The sequence below is a fragment of the Oncorhynchus gorbuscha genome, linkage group LG25 (assembly GCF_021184085.1).
Source record: "Oncorhynchus gorbuscha isolate QuinsamMale2020 ecotype Even-year linkage group LG25, OgorEven_v1.0, whole genome shotgun sequence".
NCBI lineage: Eukaryota > Metazoa > Chordata > Actinopteri > Salmoniformes > Salmonidae > Oncorhynchus > Oncorhynchus gorbuscha.
In genome coordinates this window covers 10,263,845-10,283,095 of record NC_060197.1, presented here as the reverse complement: position 1 = coordinate 10,283,095, position 19,251 = coordinate 10,263,845, and the positions used below count along the sequence as shown (strand labels likewise).

Genomic DNA, 19,251 nt, shown 5'->3' with positions numbered 1-19,251 from the left:
CAATCATTTAAAAACTTGCTTACATTGTATAAGATCACATACACTGAGTGTACAAAACATTAAGAACACCTTCCTAATATTGAGTTTATATACACTGCTCAAAAAAAATAAAGGGAACACTTAAACACACAATGTAACTCCAAGTCAATCACACTTCTGTGAAATCAAACTGTCCACTTAGGAAGCAACACTGATTGACAATAAATTTCACATGCTGTTGTGCAAATGGAATAGACAACAGGTGGAAATTATAGGCAATTAGCAAGACACCCTCAATAAAGGAGTGGTTCTGCAGGTGGTGACCACAGACCACTTCTCAGTTCCTATGCTTCCTGGCTGATGTTTTGGTCACTTTTGAATACTGGCGGTGCTTTCACTCTAGTGGTAGCATGAGACGGAGTCTATAACCTGCAGAAGTGGCTCAGGTAGTGCAGCTCATCCAGGATGGAACATCAATGCGAGCTGTGGCAAGAAGGTTTGCTGTGTCTGTCAGCGTAGCGTCCAGAGCATGGAGGCGCTACCAGGAGACAGGCCAGTACATCAGGAGACGTGGAGGTGGCCGTAGGAGGGCAACAACCCAGCAGCAGGATCGCTACCTCCGCCTTTGTGCAAGGAGGAGCAGGAGGAGCACTGCCTGAGCCCTGCAAAATGACCTCCAGCAGGCCACAAATGTGCATGTGTCTCCTCAAACGGTCAGAAACAGACTCCATGAGGGTGGTATGAGGGCCTGACGTCCACAGGTGGGGGTTGTGCTTACAGCACAACACCGTGCAGGACATTTGGCATTTGCCAGAGAACACCAATACTGGCAAATAAGCCACTGGCGCCCTGTGCTCTTCACAGATGAAAGCAATCTGACACTGAGCACGTGACAGATGTGACAGAGTCTGGAGACGCCGTGGAGAACGTTCTGCTGCCTGCAGCATCCTACAGCATGACCGGTTTGGCGGTGGGTCAGTCATGGTGTGGGGTGGCATTTCTTTGGGGGGCCGCACAGCCCTCCATGTGCTCGCCAGAGGTAGCCTGACTGCCATTAGGTACCTAGATCTCATGTGGCTGGAGTGTGTCAGCAGTTCCTGCAAGAGGAAGGCATTGATGCTATGGACTGGCCCGCCCATTCCCCAGACCTGAATCCAATTGAGCACATCATGTCTCGCTCCATCCACCAACGCCACGTTGCACCACAGACTGTCCAGGAGTTGGCGGATGCTTTAGTCCAGGTCTGGGAGGAGAAGCCTCAGGAGACCATCCGCCACCTCATCAGGAGCATGCCCAGGCGTTGTAGGGAGGTCATACAGGCACGTGGAGGCCACACACATTACTGAGCCTCATTTTGACTTGTTTTAAGGACATTACATCAAAGTTGGATCCGCCTGCAGTGTGGTTTTCCACTTTAATTTTGAGTGTGACTCCAAATCCAGACCTCCATGGGTTGATAAATTTGATTTCCATTGATAATGTTTGTGTGATTTTGTTGTCAGCACATTCAACTATGTAAAGAAAATACTATTTAATAAGAATATTTCATTCATTCAGATCTAGAATGTCTTATTTTAGTGTTCCCTTTATTTTTTTGAGCAGTGTATATGTATAGTACCAACACACCGACTCATTCAAGGATTTTTCTTTATTTGTACTATTTTCTACATTGTATAATAATAGTGAAGACATCAAAACTATGAAATAACACATGGAATCATTTAGTAACCAAAAAAAGTGTTGAACAAATGAAAATATATTTCAGATGAGATTATTAAAAGTAGCCACCCTTCGCCTTGATAACAGTTTTGCAAACTCTTCACATTCTCTTAACCAGCATCAGGAGGTAGTCACCTGGAATGCATTTCAATTAACAGGTGCGCCTTGTTAAAAGTTCATTTGTGGGATTTCTTCCCTTCTTAATGCGTTTGACCCAATCAGTTGTGTTGTGACAAGGTAGGGGTGGTATGCAGAAGATAGCCCTATTTGGTAAAATACCATGTCCTTATTATGGCAAGAACAGCTCAAATAAGCAAAGAGAAATGACAGGCCAGTACTTCAAGACATGAAGGTCAGTCAATCTGGAAAATGTTTAAGAATTTTGAAAGTTTCTTCAAGTGCAGTCGCTAAAACCATCAAGCACTATGACAAAACTGTCTCTCATGAGGGCCGCCTCTGCTGCAGAGGACAGGTTCATTCGAGTTTACAGGTCGACCGATTATGATTTTTCAACGCCTGATACAGATTATTGGAGGACCAAAAAAAGCAGATACCGATTAATCGGCCAAATAATTTTTTCCCCTCTGGATGAGAGTTTTTCTGTTTGCTTATGGCGCTATACAGCTCATTGAGAGCGGTTTTCGTGCCAGCATCGGTCTGTGGTGGTATGTAGACAGCTACAAAAAATACAGATGAAACACTATCCTACCTAGAGTTATCTCATGATAAGCTGTAGACCACACTACCTCAGGCAAGCAACACCTCAAGACTTCCTTAGCTGTCATGGTCCAGCTGTTGTTTACATAAATGCATAGTGCACCAGCTGTTGCATACATAAATGCCCCATGTCTTACAAGAGGGCGCTGTTCTGTCCTGCCGATAGAGTGTATAACCGACCAACTGTATGTTCTTAATGTTGTCGTTCAGCCACGATTCGGTGAAACATAAGATATTACAGTTTAAATATCCCATTGGTAGGATAAACATGCTTTCAGTTCATCCCATTTATTTTCCAGCGATTCAATGTTAGCTAGCAGGACGGAAGGCAAGGTCAGGATAGCCACTTGTCGCCTGATCCTCACAAGACACCCTGATCTCTTTCCGTGAAATCTACATTTCCATCTCCAGCTAATAACGGGGATCTGGACCTGGTGTCTGTATTATATTCCTCCAGTCTGACTCATTGAAGAAGAACTCCTCAGCCAGTTTGAGGTGAGCAATAAGATGGCAGCCTTCCCCTCCGACGCCATCCTCCTCCCATCTGGTTTGCGCATAATGAGCCTATCATTTATTTTTCCACAGGGAAATGACTCAACACACCTCTAGGCTGTGTAAGGGTTATTTGACCAAGAAGGAGAGTGATGAGTGCTGCATCAGATGACCTATCCTCCACAATTACCCGACCTCAACTCAAATGGTTTGGGATGAGTGGTCCGCAGAGTGAAGGAAAAAAAGCAGCCAACAAGTGATCAGCATGTGGGAACTCTTTCAAGACTGTTGGAAAAGCATTCCATGTGAAGCTGGTTGACAGAATGCCAAGAGTGTCCAAAGCTGTCATCAGGGCAAAGGGTGGCTACTTTGAAGAACCTAATGGTCAGTGTGGTGTGTGGTGTGTAACCTTTATTTAACTAGGCAAGTCAGTTAAGAACAGAATCTTATTTACAATGACGGCCTACCCTGGCTGAACCTGGACGACGCTGGGCCAATTGTGCGCCGCCCTATGGGATTCCCAATCACGGCCGGCCGGATGTGATATAACCTGGAATCGAACCAGGGACTGTAGTGATGCCTCTTGCACTGAGATGTAGTGTGTGTGTGTTAACTATTTAACTGTACTAGAACACTTATAAGGCCGCTAAAATGTTAAATAAATCGGTTATCAGTATTTATTGGCAAAGAAAATATCGGAATTGGCCAAAAATGTCATTTTGGTGCATCACTAGTAGGAACCAAAGTGTTGGTCAGAGTTTCAGGGGACGCTTACTACATTTGAATGTTCCATTCATAATGTTTTTTTTATTTTTTAAATCAGCCTTGAGATATGGATATTGCACATGTCAATATTGCAATTTTGATTAAAGTGTGATTCATTGTGCAGCCATAAGTACAAGATTAGCACTCTCTGTCTCAGATACAGAGGGGTGTAACAGAGACGGGTATTATCGCTGGGCCACACCAAAACAAAGAGAGCTCATGTGACAGGGCTGGGGGGCTGGGGATAGAGAGGGGGGATAAAGCATCTGGCATATCTGAATGATGTGAAATGAAAAGCACAGAGAATTCCCCATCAAACACAATCCAACACACTGGCTGATGGGCTCTGTCCCAGTATCCCCCCCCCCCCATTCCTCTCGCCTATCAGCATCCCTTCAAAAAAAAACATACATGTGCAAGCAGGCACACACACAGTCTAATAATTATTCTGTGAAGTCCTGACCCAGAATTTCGAACCCAAACCAGGCACCCCCTCAGATCTCCCCTCAAACCTCTTAGCCTGTGCTTCTGGGGGTCCCCCAGTGCATCGTGGGTAAGCCAGGGCCCAGCGAAGAGGAGACAAAGGGCAGGCGAGTGAGAGACGGCAGACAACAAGGCCTAATTAAGTCGAATACACACACATCAAAATCAATTAAAAATGTGACAACTAAGACAGCTCCCTTGAAGTCATGTCCCTAAAGATACAGTAGTTCCACCCCCATTTAGGGACATCTGCCTTGAAGTTGAATAAGAACAGCAACTTTTGTCTCTCTCCCTTTTGTCTCTCTATATCCCCAAACTCCTCTCTCATCACCATGGTGACCAAGGCCCCAGACTCTATATTATGCTACCAAAAGATTAGTAGGTCTAGACTATCCCAGAACCCTCTCTAGCTGGCTGCTCCTTTCCTTCTAGTTCCTTCTAGTCACTCTCACTATTTGTCAAGTAACTAGGAAATTATGATATGATCAAATTAATATTCAATTGAAAATAGAAAAGATAAAAATGAAACGAGAAGAGACGTGAATGTGTGCACGTGCATGTGAGAGAGTGTGAAAGCCGAGAGCGAGCGAGGGATAAAGAGAGCGAGGAAAAGAGAAAGTGAGCATATTTCGAGTGAGAAGAACAGAATGGTGTCTTTGTGTTTGTGTAAGAGGCATGACATCACCGGGGGTAACTCCAGGCATGTACTGTTAGCTGAGGAAGGAACAGACGAGAACAGAGAACGAGAACAGAGACAGGGCTGTACTGGAATTCAATACCAAACCAGGACAAAATTATTTTTTCAATACATGATTTTGAAGTGTTCACGAAATGTAATTCATAGAAGGGTCCTTTGGAGGAAGTTTTGACATATGTATCTAAAAGCATAACTGAGAAATAATTAAGTTAATTAAAGCCTCCTTTAAGACTCCATAATGTTTCATCTGTAGGCGTTACAAAGCAACAATTGGTGTCATATGAAGCTTTACCGCATGCTCTGTGATATGAATAGTAGATTGATTTCAATAACACATTTTTTCATTAAATTAGGTTAAAAATAAACAAACATGACAATAGAAAAATACAAATGTATTGTTGAACGTAATATACTTTACGGGCATATCAAAAGTTCCAGAGCGGGATCTCTGCTACTTTTGTTTATGATCCAATTTGTCAGCATTACCAACAGAGTGAATGTGAAAATGGCTTCAAAATGGTCGACCTCTGCTGGTAATGTGCAGGATGTGTAATGATATAAGTAAAAGGAGTGCAACGATTGGCACAGTAGGTAATGTAACCAAACTCTCTATAAAACAGGCTATAACTTTAAAAACTAGTAGAGATCCCACGGTGAAACTTTGATATGGCAGTAGAGTAATATATATAAATAAAAAGCCTAATCTAAAATATAGTTTAATTTTCAATATTCACAAATTAAATAGACGTGCTACTCATACTTCAGAGCAAGCGATAAAGCTTCACATGACACCAACTTTTGCTTTGTAGAACCTACAGACGAAACATTTTGACGTCAAAAAGGTGGACTGGGTAAGGGCAAAATGTAATAAATATGCCAACTTTGATTAATAGATTCAAAATGTCAAATACATGTCAACGACCCTTCCTCCACATTGACCTGAGGCTAATATGGTTAACACTGTGATAAGCTATTCTGAGACAAAGGCCTAGTACCTGTCCATAGGGCTGGGGGATATGTCCAATTAATTCACATTTTGGTTTTAGCGTGATGTTCCATATGCCGGTATTGCAAGAATGCTATTTGTTGTTGTTTTTATGAGTGTTCTGAATCTTTTTGTTCTAGGCTCCTTTGCTCCTTCTATGCTGTGTGCACCTTCCCACTGGCACAGACACCAAGCCCCTCCCCCAAAGAACTTCTTCCTCTCTCACAACAAGCAGTTTAAACTCAGTATTTGCATTTGAGGTTTGGTCCAACAGAATCGGTCATATCGACACCGAAACTCTTAGACTGTAATAAGATTACCTTTCTAATGATACCCTTTTTATGTCTCAACTACCAAAAAGGTAGAACAGAGCAGACCCTACTAAAACGAGAGTATCAATGAACATGTTATGGGAAATTTATGCTCAATGGATCCCACAGGTCCCAGATGTACTCAATGGGATTGAGATCTGGGCTCGTCGCTGGCCATGGCAGAACACGGACATTCCTGTCTTGCAGGAAATCACACACAGAACGAGCAGTATTGTCATGCTGGAGGGTCATGTCAGGATGAGCCTGCAGGAAGGGTACCATATAAGGGAGGAAGATATCTTCCCTGTAATGCACAGTGTTGAGATAGCTTGTTGTCATTGCAGGCACAGTCCAATGACGCTGTGACACACCGCCCCAGACCATGATGGACCCTCCACCTCCAAATCGATCCTGCTCCAGAGTACAGGCCTTGGTGTAACGCTCATTCCTCAACGATAAACGCAAATCTGACCATCGCCCCTGGTGAGACAAAACCACGACTCGTCAGTGAAGAACACTTTTTTGCCAGTCCTGTCTGGTCCAGCGACGGTGGGTTTGACAGAAATGTGCTATATTGTGATATGTATCATTATCGGGATATGAAATGACCTATATCGGGATGAGATTTTGGCCATATCACCCAGCCCTTTAGTGTTGTGTGGAACATCCAGGTGCACTTTTGCAAACTTCAGACGTGCAGCAATGTGGTTTTTTTTTGGACAGCAGTGGCTTCTTCCGTGGTGTCCTCCCATGAGCACAATTCTTGTTTAGTGTTTTAGGTATCGTAAACTCGTCAACAGAGATGTTAGCATGTTAGATTTCTGTAAGTCTTTAGCTGACACTCTAGGATTCTTCCTCGTTGAGTATTCTGTGCTGTGCTCTTGCAGTCATCTTTGCAGGAAGGCCATTCCTAGGGAGAGTAGCAACAGTGCTGAACTTTCTCCATTTATAGACCATTTGTCTTACCGTGGACTGATGAACATCAAGGCTTTTAGAGATACTTTAACCCTTTCCAGCTTTATGCAAGTCAACTATTCTTAATCTTAGGTCTTCTGAGACCTCTTTTGTTCAAGGCAAGGCAGCTCTAACCAACATCTCCAATCTCGTCTCACTGATTGGACCAGGTTAGCTAACTCCTGACTCCAATTAGCTTTTGAAGAAGTCGTTAGCCCAGGGGTTCACATACGTTTTCCAACCTACACTGTGCATGTTTAAATTATTTATTCAATATAGACGAGAAAAATACAATAATTTATGTGTTATTAGTTTAAGCAGACTGCGTTTGTCTATTGTTGTGACTTAGATGGAAAATCAAATCAAATTTGATGACCAATTTATGCAGACATCCAGGCAATTCAAAAGGGCCCACATACTTTTTCTTGACACTGTATAATTTTACAAGCCTTGAATTCATTAGATTATTGCTGACTGTTTGAAATGTGGTGTATTGACCTATAAAATTGTGCAAAGCAAAGCTTATTCAGAGGGAAAAAATTTAATAAAAATGGAGATAAGATTTTTTTCGGCCATATCGCCCAGCCCTACCCGTTGTGTGTCTGCTGTGTACATGGAGGTGAGTAACAGGCTACAGCTACAGGCCTAGCCCTGGGCTAGCTAACATCACCCCTATGATATAAAGATCACAGACAGTCACAGACCCCTGTAGGCCACCACACAAACACACCTGTGTAAGAGAAGAGGGGGTACAGCAGTGAACACAGTACGCACGGACACAAACACCAGTGCCAGAGGGGTTCCTCATCTTGCAGGTGTGCCTTACTAACCAAAACCACCACTGTCGTCAAATGAATGGGATTAAAGACATGCGGACTACAATATACTGCCCGAGCACTCCCAAACACAGTATTACACCTCCTTCCTGGACCCTGAGGGAGTTCCATTAAGTTGAACTGCGGTGCACCGGGCTATGGCCAGTGATGTTGACGGGGGAAGTGAGGGAGGAGGGCCTTTCTCAAATCAATCAGTAATCTGCACCACTCAGTCATGTCAACAAGGCGGCATGATACGTTGTTTAGAAACATACATATATTTTCCATTAAATATATGTCCGAAATGTTCAAAGTAGTTTTCATTGAGAAAGCAGATAAAGCGTTTTTATCAAAAGCAATCACTGTAGCATGTGAAAGCACAGAATCCTACTCGTTGCTCCAGGTGCTTACGCTGTCACTTGTGTTGAGCCAACTTCGCAGGCTAACTCTTTGATTATGCTCCTTAGTACACCGCTCTGGAGGCAGCTCAGTTCCAAATGTAATACAATCAACGCTAACCCGGTTAGGCACGAAGCATTAATCAAATCCCCTCCCCCTCTCATCATGCCCCTCCCCCTCTCATCAATGCCCCTCCACACCCCTAACCCAAAACTTACCTTGCCTTATCCTACACACACACACACACACACACACACACACACGCCTCTTAACAAAACTCAGCCTTATCTCAGCTATCCTACCCAAACAACCTCCCCCAAACACACAGATGAGGTCGTACCATAAATAACGGAACACAGCTATTAGAGACATAACGCTGCCTCCCCTCCGATCTTTTGACCCGCAGCCAGACTCAGGGATGAGAGGTCGAGCATATCACCATGACAACCTGTGACCTCTGAACTCCCAAAACCAACACGAGCCAACCCGGCTGAGAGGTAATGGCTGCTGCAGCCAATAACCATAAACCAGTGGTGCCAGGGGGGGCAACCGTTCACAGTGATGTAATGGGATGTGTTAGCACAAAACGCTGCTGCTCGACATCCATCACACTGGTTGACTGGAACTGAGCCAGTCACGCCAGCTCGCGCGCGCACACCTCTCAGTGTAAGGAGCTAAAAGGAGTTTCAGCGTGACTGACCCTGGAGGGATGAGCTGAAATAACAGCGCTAACGGGTAATGGACGTGTGTGTGTGTGTGTGTGTGTGTGTGTGTGTGTGTGTGTGTGTGTGTGTGTGTGTGTGTGTGTGTGTGTGTGTGTGTGTGTGTGTGTGTGTGTGTGTGTGTGTGTGTGTGTGTGTACATTAGAGGCACTTGAGCAAACAGAGACAGAAATACCTATGTCCCAAATGCTGGAAAATCTCCTTCAGTTTGAGAGTGGAAGCCAAGACAATGAGACAGAGAGAGTGGAGCGATCGGATCCTGTAGGGAAGGAGGGCAGAGAGAGAGGAGATAAGAATGGGGAGATAGGAATAGCGTAGGAGAGAGAGGATGGGTGAAAGGGGGAGGGAGGAGAAGGAGAGGGGCAGTAAGGGGGGTTATTTTTAGGACTGGGTACTGCAGACTCTCACAGCTGAATACACAGTGTGTTCTACAGAGGACAGGCCTGCCATTATACACAGACGAGCATAAACACCACACAGGCACGTGCTCCCTCCCTCTTTACATTTGACATTTGAGTTATTTAGCAGACGCTCTTATCCAGGGCGACTTACGGCCGGTGCATTCATCTTTAGCTACTGTCGCTAGGTGAGACAACCTCATATCTCAGTCATAGATTTTTCCTCAATAAAGTAGCTATCACCAATCCGAGCTAGAGTATCTCTGATAAAAATACAAACAACGCACAGAATAAAGCAGGACAATTAGTTATCATAGCCCCATAGTGAGTGGCATGACACACACACACACAAACAGGGTTTGAATTGGCGCACAGACACTACAGTGTCATCAGTGTGCAGCAAAGGGGGGTTGGAAAGGGAGAAAAAGCACTGCGTGTGCGTGTGAGGGAGGTAAGAGGATGAGCACGGACGAGGCTATACATTATCCCTGTGTCAAATGGAGAGATGAACGGGACAGACTCCAACAGGACCTCACCCCTAAACACGCTCGCTCGGAGCCAGTTAAACACAACCCTTCAGGGTTGCCTGGACCGCTACCCTTTAACCAGCTTTAGCAATGTCTCAGTCTCACATGACGACCCTTTGAGAAGATAACTCTGTGCTTCGTCGTCTCCTTTCGGTGTGTGCGAGGAGCAGAAGGCCACACCGGTGCGGTTATTGAGGAGCAGTTATTGAACCCCCTGTAGTAGTCTGACAGTCAAGTCAATAACTGTCAGCCCATCCATCCTCTCTTCCTGTAGCACCTTCCTCCCACCAGCCCTCTCAGCCTTACAGTTACACATCTTGCTATTTACTTCTTCTTCTTCTCCTTTAAAGCCACTAACGAGGTCTAACGAGCTGCTTCCGGACGACTCAGGACAGCCAGCCAGAGGAGCACAACAGGGAACGTGCGAGTGTGTCCCAAAACACAGGCTTCCTCTTCGCAAGGAACAGCTGGAATAGTTCCCATTCCCACAGGACAGAGATAGGAGGGACACGGGGACTGGGGACACACACGCAAGATGGATGTGAACATTAAAGCACATTAAACATTAAACATTAATGCCTAAGTTACCCGGAAGTGTATTCCAGCAACAGAGAGCAGATCAATTATTTCATCCTTGCACGCTTCAATGGTTTATCACTTCACCGTCTTTTCTGCCCACTGTTATCCTTTCCCTGATCTCTCCTTTCCTGTTGAACCTCCCCTTTCCCACGACCCTCCCCAGGCCCCACCTCTAAACCATAAAGCCCTAGAGAACAGGTGTGCCCATCAGGTGCCCCTAGGGATCGTCCCGGAGACACCCAGGCCAGGCACAGGTGGTTGTTGCGTCCCACAGTCCCCGTTCTGTTCCCACTGGACCAGCCAGCGGTGCTTCCTGTCTTTGTCCGGGTCGCTCCTGGTGTGACATTCCTCCTCTTCACCCGAGTGAGGGTTAGGAAGTCAGGAAGAGAAACATTCCACCCTCCCGCTCAGGCTTCTCAACAGTTTCAGCTCGTCTCCTTTCCTCTCCCGCGATCTCCTCTGATTTGGCTGTGAAGGCAGAATGGCTAGGAAATGAGACTAGGATAGGAAGCTATTTAAGAGTATCCCCTGCCTCTTAGCCATATTACCCCATAGCTCATTACCTCCTCCCAATACCACTTTAACCTCAATTGCAGTCAAGACGACCAAGCCTTCACAAGTGTCCTCTTCAACACACACACAGCCTGCCACCCAAGACCCTCCAAAAGAGTCCTGAGACTATCAGCATCAACATACAGCGTCTGACACGCACACACACGTAACATGAGTCCAGCTACTGTCTCAAAACAGAACAAACTCTTTTTGTGATGTAACTTTACCTTGGGCTAGATTTATTTCCTTCAGCCTCGTGGCAGTTTGCTAACAAGGTTCCCATGACTTCCTAAAGCTCCACGGTGTCAGCTGAACTAGTGAACCAGAGTCAGACACTGTACTCTGCTGTCACTGTGCTGTCACTGCGCTGTCACTGCCACTGTGCGGGTTGGGATATGAGGGTCTGTGAAGGAATGTGAACAATGTGCCTGTCAGAACAGTGTGCTAGGTGCCATTAGGACCCACTATGCGAAGTTGCACCACAAGGTAGGGTTTGTTCTGTTATGCTAGCTGAAGTCATGTTACTCTGTGTGCCGAAGTATAGAGTTCGCTGTGTGGAGATCACAGCTCCTTGACTATTTCAACATGGCAGACAGGACAGACTAACGGGACACCATCGCTCTGTATTAGACACAGTCGCTCTGTATTAGACACAGCCGCTCTGTATTAGACACAGCCGCTCTGTATTAGACACAGCCGCTCTGTATTAGACACAGCCGCTCTGTATTAGACACAGCCGCTCTGTATTAGACACAGTCGCTCTGTATTAGACACAGTCGCTCTGTATTAGACACAGTCGCTCTGTATTAGACACAGTCGCTCTGTATTAGACACAGTCGCTCTGTATTAGACACAGTCGCTCTGTATAAGACACAGTCGCTCTGTATTAGACACAGTCATTCTGTATTAAATAATAATAATAATATATGCCATTTAGCAGACGCTTTTATCCAAAGCGACTTACAGTCATGTGTGCATACATTCTACGTATGGGTGGTCCCGGGGATCGAACCCACTACCCTGGCGTTACAAGCGCCATGCTCTACCAACTGAGCTACAGAAGGACCCATTAGACACAGTCACTCTGTGCTGTTGTGCGTGTGTCTACTTCAGGGAATTTCCCTATGAGTGTGTATGAGTACAGTATGTGAAGTGTGTGTGTGTGTGTGTGAATAATCCGTCTGTCTGCTGCTCGGACAATGCCACCCTCTAATCTCCAGATTACAAGCCAATGTCCCAACCCCCACAGGGCAACGCACGATGGGACAGTCTCCCCAGGGGAGGGAGGGAGGGAGGGAGGGAAAGAAAAAAAGAGAGGACAAAGACAGAATGTGTGAGTGCACACACACACAGTGCTGGTCTGTGCATGGTACCGGGGCAGTGTTAATCAGACCCTGGGCTCCTTCCAAAAGGGCAGCTCCAGTTCCCACAATGCCCCTCTTCAGGCAACGACAGGAGGGCATTAGGATAGTCTACAGAACACCCCCGGCTTCCCTCCATCAAACTCTTTTCAGGGGACAGAAAGTGTATCCCTCAGTAGAAGTCGTCGTCCCATTCCCACCAGAAAACAGGCCCACGTTGACTCTAGTCCAGCCATTCACATAAGATGACATCACAGCCAGATAACAATAGACTGGTATTGTACTGTTGCCCTACACACACACACACACACACTGCAGGCTGATATAAAATGGCTTATTACTGTATATATGATCTCAACGCTCTCCATTGAACAGCAGGAAGGAAGCTGCGGCTCTGTCGCCATAGCAGGCCAAGGATGTGTGCGCGTGTCCAGCACACCTTGAAAGTACAGTCTAATCGTTTGGAGAGCAGTAGAACCAGACAATGAGACAGCGACGACACCCGACAGCATTTCTAATATACCATGACTGGTCATCAGATCATACCAGTAATCAACGATACTGAAAGTCTTCTACAGTTGAAGTGTCCACACACCACAACTTCCTCAGTTTCACTTTAAAACTGTGAACACAGAGACAGAACGAGATAATCCCCCACCATACAAACACACAGACACACAGACACAAACACACAGACACACAGACACACACACACACACACACACACACACACACAAGCCCACTCCTCTTCCACATTCCTGACGTGGCTGACATAGCTTCCATAATCAGCACGTGTGCACATGTGTCCGTCAAACCGCCTCCCCTCGCTAGTTGTGCTGATTCAGTCACCCATGTTCTGAAGCAGGCCTGGGAAAAAGAGCTGGGCAACTGTTGTCACACACACAGCAGGGGTCGGACACAGGCAGCTGCTACGTAAGTGGAGAAAGCCAATAAGTCATTCGCTTTCAGGCGTGGTCACCCATCAAATGAGCCCCACTACACTTTAATGGTGTATGGTCAATACTTAGTCACGTGCAGTATAGACAATGTACATGACTATGAAATTGGGAAAATAGCAATGATAAAGTGTTAGAAGTAACACCTCGGTGTATTCCATCTTACAGAATGCTGTTCTCTGGCTTGTTCTATAGCCGTCTGTACATTCCTTTACCTCTGTTCTATGACTCTTTAAATGTGTCTGTGTGGGTGTGAGGCAGACTCAGGCTGCAATAATTACACTCATTATCAAGCCTCCAATTAGACTGCCCCGGAAAAAAGAAAAAGAAATTGCTAAGCGACCCAAAATACACCCAATGACAACGGACCTTGTCCCGAAGACACATGGCATCAGATGATAGATAAACGGGGGGCATCGTCAGCATCCACTCCTCCTCCTCCCGCTCTTCTCTGTCCTCCACTCAGGAATCAGGAACTGAGAGAAAGCATCTGATTGCCCCTAATGATAATCTGATGTCACATTCCACACGTCCAGGCTAACAGTTTAACCCCTGGCTGACCAGACTGGGGGGGGGGGGGGCTGTGTGAGTTAGCCTGCCTTCCTCCACACATAATCATACGAGCAGGAATAGGGATGTGCACGCCTCACAGAAACACACATGAACATTCACACAAGGACTAGGAATAAATAAATGGAAAATGTATATCTTGCTCTCTCGCCCCGCACACAGTTGTTCATCCCTCAGTACGGTGTTGACGATATCTTCAGTGATAGGTAAAGATCAGGCTGTGGGCACGGTGTGTGTGCTGTATCTCTTGTCCCGAATCAGTGAGCTCTCTCAAGACACAGTAACGGAACACAAGATTAATGCCTGATGTGATTGTGAGAGAGAGAAATCTCGTAAGTTGGGATGGACAGAAATCAAGAAAGAGATAGCGCCTGGTTCTGTTGTCAATGGCAACAGTGTGTTCTAACCTAGGATGATCCTCTGTAAGCCTGTCAGAGTGAGATATCCCCCCCTCCCATAGCAGACAGGAACTTTGTGAGCATACTGCGTACTTCAGCACATCTGCACTGAGAATGTGTGTACTGTCATTGTGGGCATTACTCTGTCAACACAACCCCTCCACCCACCAGAGTTAGCACATTCATATAGGGAGAACAGTCTGGACCTCACTGGTGTAAAGTACTTAAGTAAAAAATACTTTAAAAGTACTACTTAAGTAGTTTTTTTTTGGGGGGGGGGGGTTCTGACAACTTTTACTTTACTACATTCCTAAAGACAATTCTATACTTTTTACTTCATACATTTTCCCTGACACCCAAAAGTACTCATTACATTTTGAATGCTTAGCAGGACAGGAAATGGTCCAGTTCACACACTTCACTTATCAAGAGAACATCCCAGGTCATCCCGACTGCCTCTGATCTGGCAGAATAACTAAACACAAATGCTTTGTTTTTAAATGATGTCTGAGTGTTGGAGTGTGAACTTGGCTATCCGTAAATAAATAAATAAATTCAATTGTGCCATCTGGTTTGCTTAATATAAGGAATGTTTTGTTATTCGTACTTTTACTTTTGAAACTCAAGTATATTTTAGCAACTACATTTACTTTTGATACTTAAAGTATATTTAAAACCAAATACTTTTAGACTTTTACTCCAGTAGTATTTTACTGGGTGACTTTCACTTTCACTGGAGTCATTTTCTATTAAGGTATCTTTACTTTAACAATTGAGTATTTTTTCCACCACTGCTGGACCATCTCCTCTATTTTTCATCCTCTCCTCTCATCCCTCAGACTTGATCTGCTGATTTGCATGTGAAGGCAGACAGACATATGGATTGAACATTTGTCAGACAGACACTGTGGGTATAGAAAGCAGAGGGTCCAATGAAAAGAAGACTCACAGAAGAACCTTCCTAAAGACAGAGGGAGAGAGAGGATGGCACCGGCTTAGAGTCTGGTGTCAAAGGAGGAGAGAGGGGAGTTGACACAAACACACAGAAACAGAGGGGGAGAGACAGAGCGAGAGAGACAGCGAGAGAGACAGAGGGGGCTGGCAAAAGACAGACTGTACCGCACGACATTCGGTGCATCTACCATGAATAATCGGCATGATCATATCCAATCGGACCGGAGAGGATGAGTGTGAGCCCTTTCATGGGTCACGACAGAGGAAACTCACAGAGCACCCGTACACCATCACAACTGTATATAATCTTGATTCGGTCTCCTTTATCCTTCCATGCACTTCACCTCCCAGCACTGAGACTGATCAATATCAAGGTTATCGTGGCATGCTATTATCAGCAGGGTTACACTGTAGCACTAGAGAGAGATTAGAGAGAGTTGGGACAGAAACATGAGGGTTTGGGTCAGTATAATTAGCCTGTCATGAGGGATTGGTTTCACACCGATAGAACAACTTGGCTACATACTCCTGATCTGGGTCATTCTAGCTGCAGGGAACTGCTAGGTCTAACTTGAGTACATGTACACACATACCTCTTGGCCAAGAACTAACTGACAACTACTAAGATTTGACACACAGACACACCTATGGTGGATGAAAAACACACTCCGGACACATGCAGTGCTGGGGGGGATAGATGGTGGGGAGGGTGCCTGGTATCTTTGTGGCATGGCTTTCAGAGGGAAATCTGACTGAACTGATCCATTTCCACCAATTATACCATGATATTGTTTCCCTGAGAGGCAGTCACAGCTAAGCGCTGCTAGACTGAGATTAGAGTGTGCCAGGTATTACTGTGGTCCAAGGAACCAATTCCTCATCATCACTATTACACACTTACAGTAACCCTCGTTCAGACATCTATATGCTTTGAATTATAGCTTATTGGCCTCTATCAACCTTACATTCATTGATAACATTGTACACAGTAGCCAATCAGTTTCATATATGCACATTTGACACAAACGTACAATGTGCGACACCTGTTAAAGCCTATAATACATTGTTATTTTAACGGTTCAGATAGGCTATAGCAAAACATAAAATTGGGCACAAACAAACGAAGCCAGTGTAACCCTGAAAGGAATCTGTGTATAGATTGTGATGACATGCATCTAACTGACACGGCACAAGGCATTGGCATACTCAGCACTTTCAATGTAACCTACTGTATGTGACGTTACATGCTTCCGATTCTCCTGGGTTATAGCCTGAAAGATGTTGACAACATGGTGTTGAAAATCAAATGGTGGGTAAATTAGCCTATAGGTTGAAGGCAAATAAACAGCAATGGTATTGCCCATTGTAACCACTCACTAAGGTATTTAAACCACACATATAATTGTGTTAATAAGTCCTATTTTGACAAGCGAGCAAAATAGTTGGTCAACTCAACCAGACCCTTGTGGCGACGCAACATTGCGCGCTGGTAACATTGATTCTAGTCATTTCAGTAGCCATTCTGATGGATAGTGTGCTTGTAAACCTACATGAAGCCACAACATTTGGCTACTTACCAAAAACGATGTACGTTGTTTCTACCTGACTTCCACACCTCGTTGGGCGCTTCCTCGGAGGCCGGATGCCCGTCTTTCCACCCACCCGTAAAAAAAACAGTTCGTCTACGTCTTGCTTTTCTCTTGCTCACATTATTCCGTACAGAATGTTCTCACTTGAACACCGTATTCAAAGTTCAAATGATACAAAAATTACAGACCAGATTCCCGAAAGCTCACTTCTATGACGAGCAGGGAGCTTATGGGGAGTGAGAACGGATTGTGTCCGCGGATGAACCGGTAGAGGTGCAAACTGTGGCTGCCCACATTCTGACGCCTCCGCCTATGCTGCTGCTGACACCGAGAGAGAGGGGGGAAATAAACTGAATGCGATTGGTGGCCGCATACCAGCAGCACCAATATGGCCCTTCATTCAATGAGTAGTTTTGTAGCGCCTCCTGCAGTAGGCTTAGTACACAGATACATCTTATCCGACATTCTCTGACAACTAGGCCTATTAATCAGTGGTGCAAACTACTTAGTAAAAATACTTTTAAGTACTACCTGTTGAGTACCTTTGGGGGGTATCTGTACTGTACTTTACTTTACTATTTATATTTTTGACTACCTTTACTTCACTACATTTCTAAAGAAAATAATACACTTTGTACTCCATACATTTTCCCTGACACCCAAAAGTACTCGTTACATTTTGAATGCTTAGCAGGACAGTCAAATTGTCTGTTTTCACACACTAATTAAGAAAACATCCTTGGTCATCCGTATTGCCTCTGATCTGGCAGACTAAACACACAAGCTTCATCTGTAACTTTTGTTTGAGTGTTGGTGTGCCCTTGGCTATCCATGCATTAAAAATACAAGAAAATGTTGCCATCTGGTTTGCTTAATATAAGTAATTTGAAATGATTTATACTTTCACTTTTGATACTTTAGTATATTTAAAACAAAATACTTTTAGACTTTTACTCAAGTAGTATTTCACTGGGGGACTTTCACTTTTACTTGAGTCATTTTCTATTAAGGTATCTTAACTTTCACTCAAGTATGACAATTGTGTCGTTTTCCACTCCTGCTATTAATTGATTAGCTCTTGGAATTGGATTGGACCCTTTGATTTTGGAAGCATGCATGGGTCGATCTACTTAGGCTAAGGGAATCCATTCTCACCTGAGTCTGTGCCTGTTGATTTCTGTCCCCTAATAGTTCATTCAATTATTAGGCTATATCTGTTGCATGTTTTGTAAGGTTGTCACAAAGATGCTCTGTTTTCTTTTATTCTCTCATGTCTTGTCTTGTGGGCATATGCGGATGGTTGCCATCGGACAGGATTGAGGAGTGGTATTTAGTGTTTTGTGTCCAATTATTTGTTTCCTTGTTTGTTGTTGTTGTTGACCATGACTGAAATGAGCTCTGCGGCCAGGCTGAAATGAGCTCTGCGGCCAGGCTGAAATGAGCTCTGCGGCCAGGCTGAAATGAGGGAAATCTTCCATTCAATTAATAGTGTGTGTGTGTGTTTGGTTTTACTATCCTTGTGGGGGCCAAAAGGGTTACAATTAGGTTTCAGTTTAGGGTTAGTTTTTTTGGGGGGGGGGGGGGGGGGGGGGGGGGGTAAGGTAAGGGTTAGGTTAAGGGTTAGATGTAAGGGAAAATAGGATATTGAATGGGACTGTTTTTACCCCACAAGAAAAGTACAACAAACGTGTGTGTGTGTGTGTGTGTGTGTGTGTGTGTGTGTGTGTGTGTGTGTGTGTGTGTGTGTGTGTGTGTGTGTGTGTGTGTGTGTGTGTGTGTGTGTGTGTGTGTGTGTGTGTGTGTGTGTGTGCATCTGTCAATGTCCTTCTCTATCACGTTTAAGGTAAGACCCAGATGCAGACTGTGTCAAAGTGACAATGTTTATTACAACAACAGGGGAAAAGGTACAGGATGGCAGGCAGGCTCAGGGTCAGGGTCAGATCAGGCAGAGGTCGGTAATTCAGAGTAGTGGGGCAAAAGTGCAGGACGGCAGGCAAGCTCAGGGTCATGGCAGGCAGAAGGGTCAAAACCGGGAAAACCTAGAAAACAGGAACCAAGACAGGAACAAGGGGAAACGCTGGAAGGTTCTACAAACGAAACAAACTGACAACAGACAAACCGAGAACACAGGTATAAATACACAGAGGATAATGGGGAAGATGGGTGACACCTGGAGGGGGGTGGAGACAATCACAAGACAGGTGAAACAGATCAGGGTGTGACATTCTCACTTGTGAACCTTGACCTAGTTGGAGAGTAGCCTACACCAGCAGCATAGGTCTACATAACAGTGGGCATATGGCTGTCTGCGCATCGAAGGGAATACACA

General features: G+C 44.9%; 1 protein-coding gene across 1 annotated transcript in view; it reads right to left on the bottom strand.

Moving 5' to 3' along the window:
* LOC124014421 (cyclin-dependent kinase 17) overlaps window positions 1–17,263 on the bottom strand; it is a 34,008-nt gene extending 16,745 nt beyond the window's left edge. The window contains exon 1 of the mRNA XM_046329368.1: window positions 16,911–17,263. The gene's annotated coding sequence lies outside the window, so the exon portion shown is untranslated. The remainder of the gene's footprint in view (window positions 1–16,910) is intronic.
* Window positions 17,264–19,251: the final 1,988 nt, after the last annotated feature.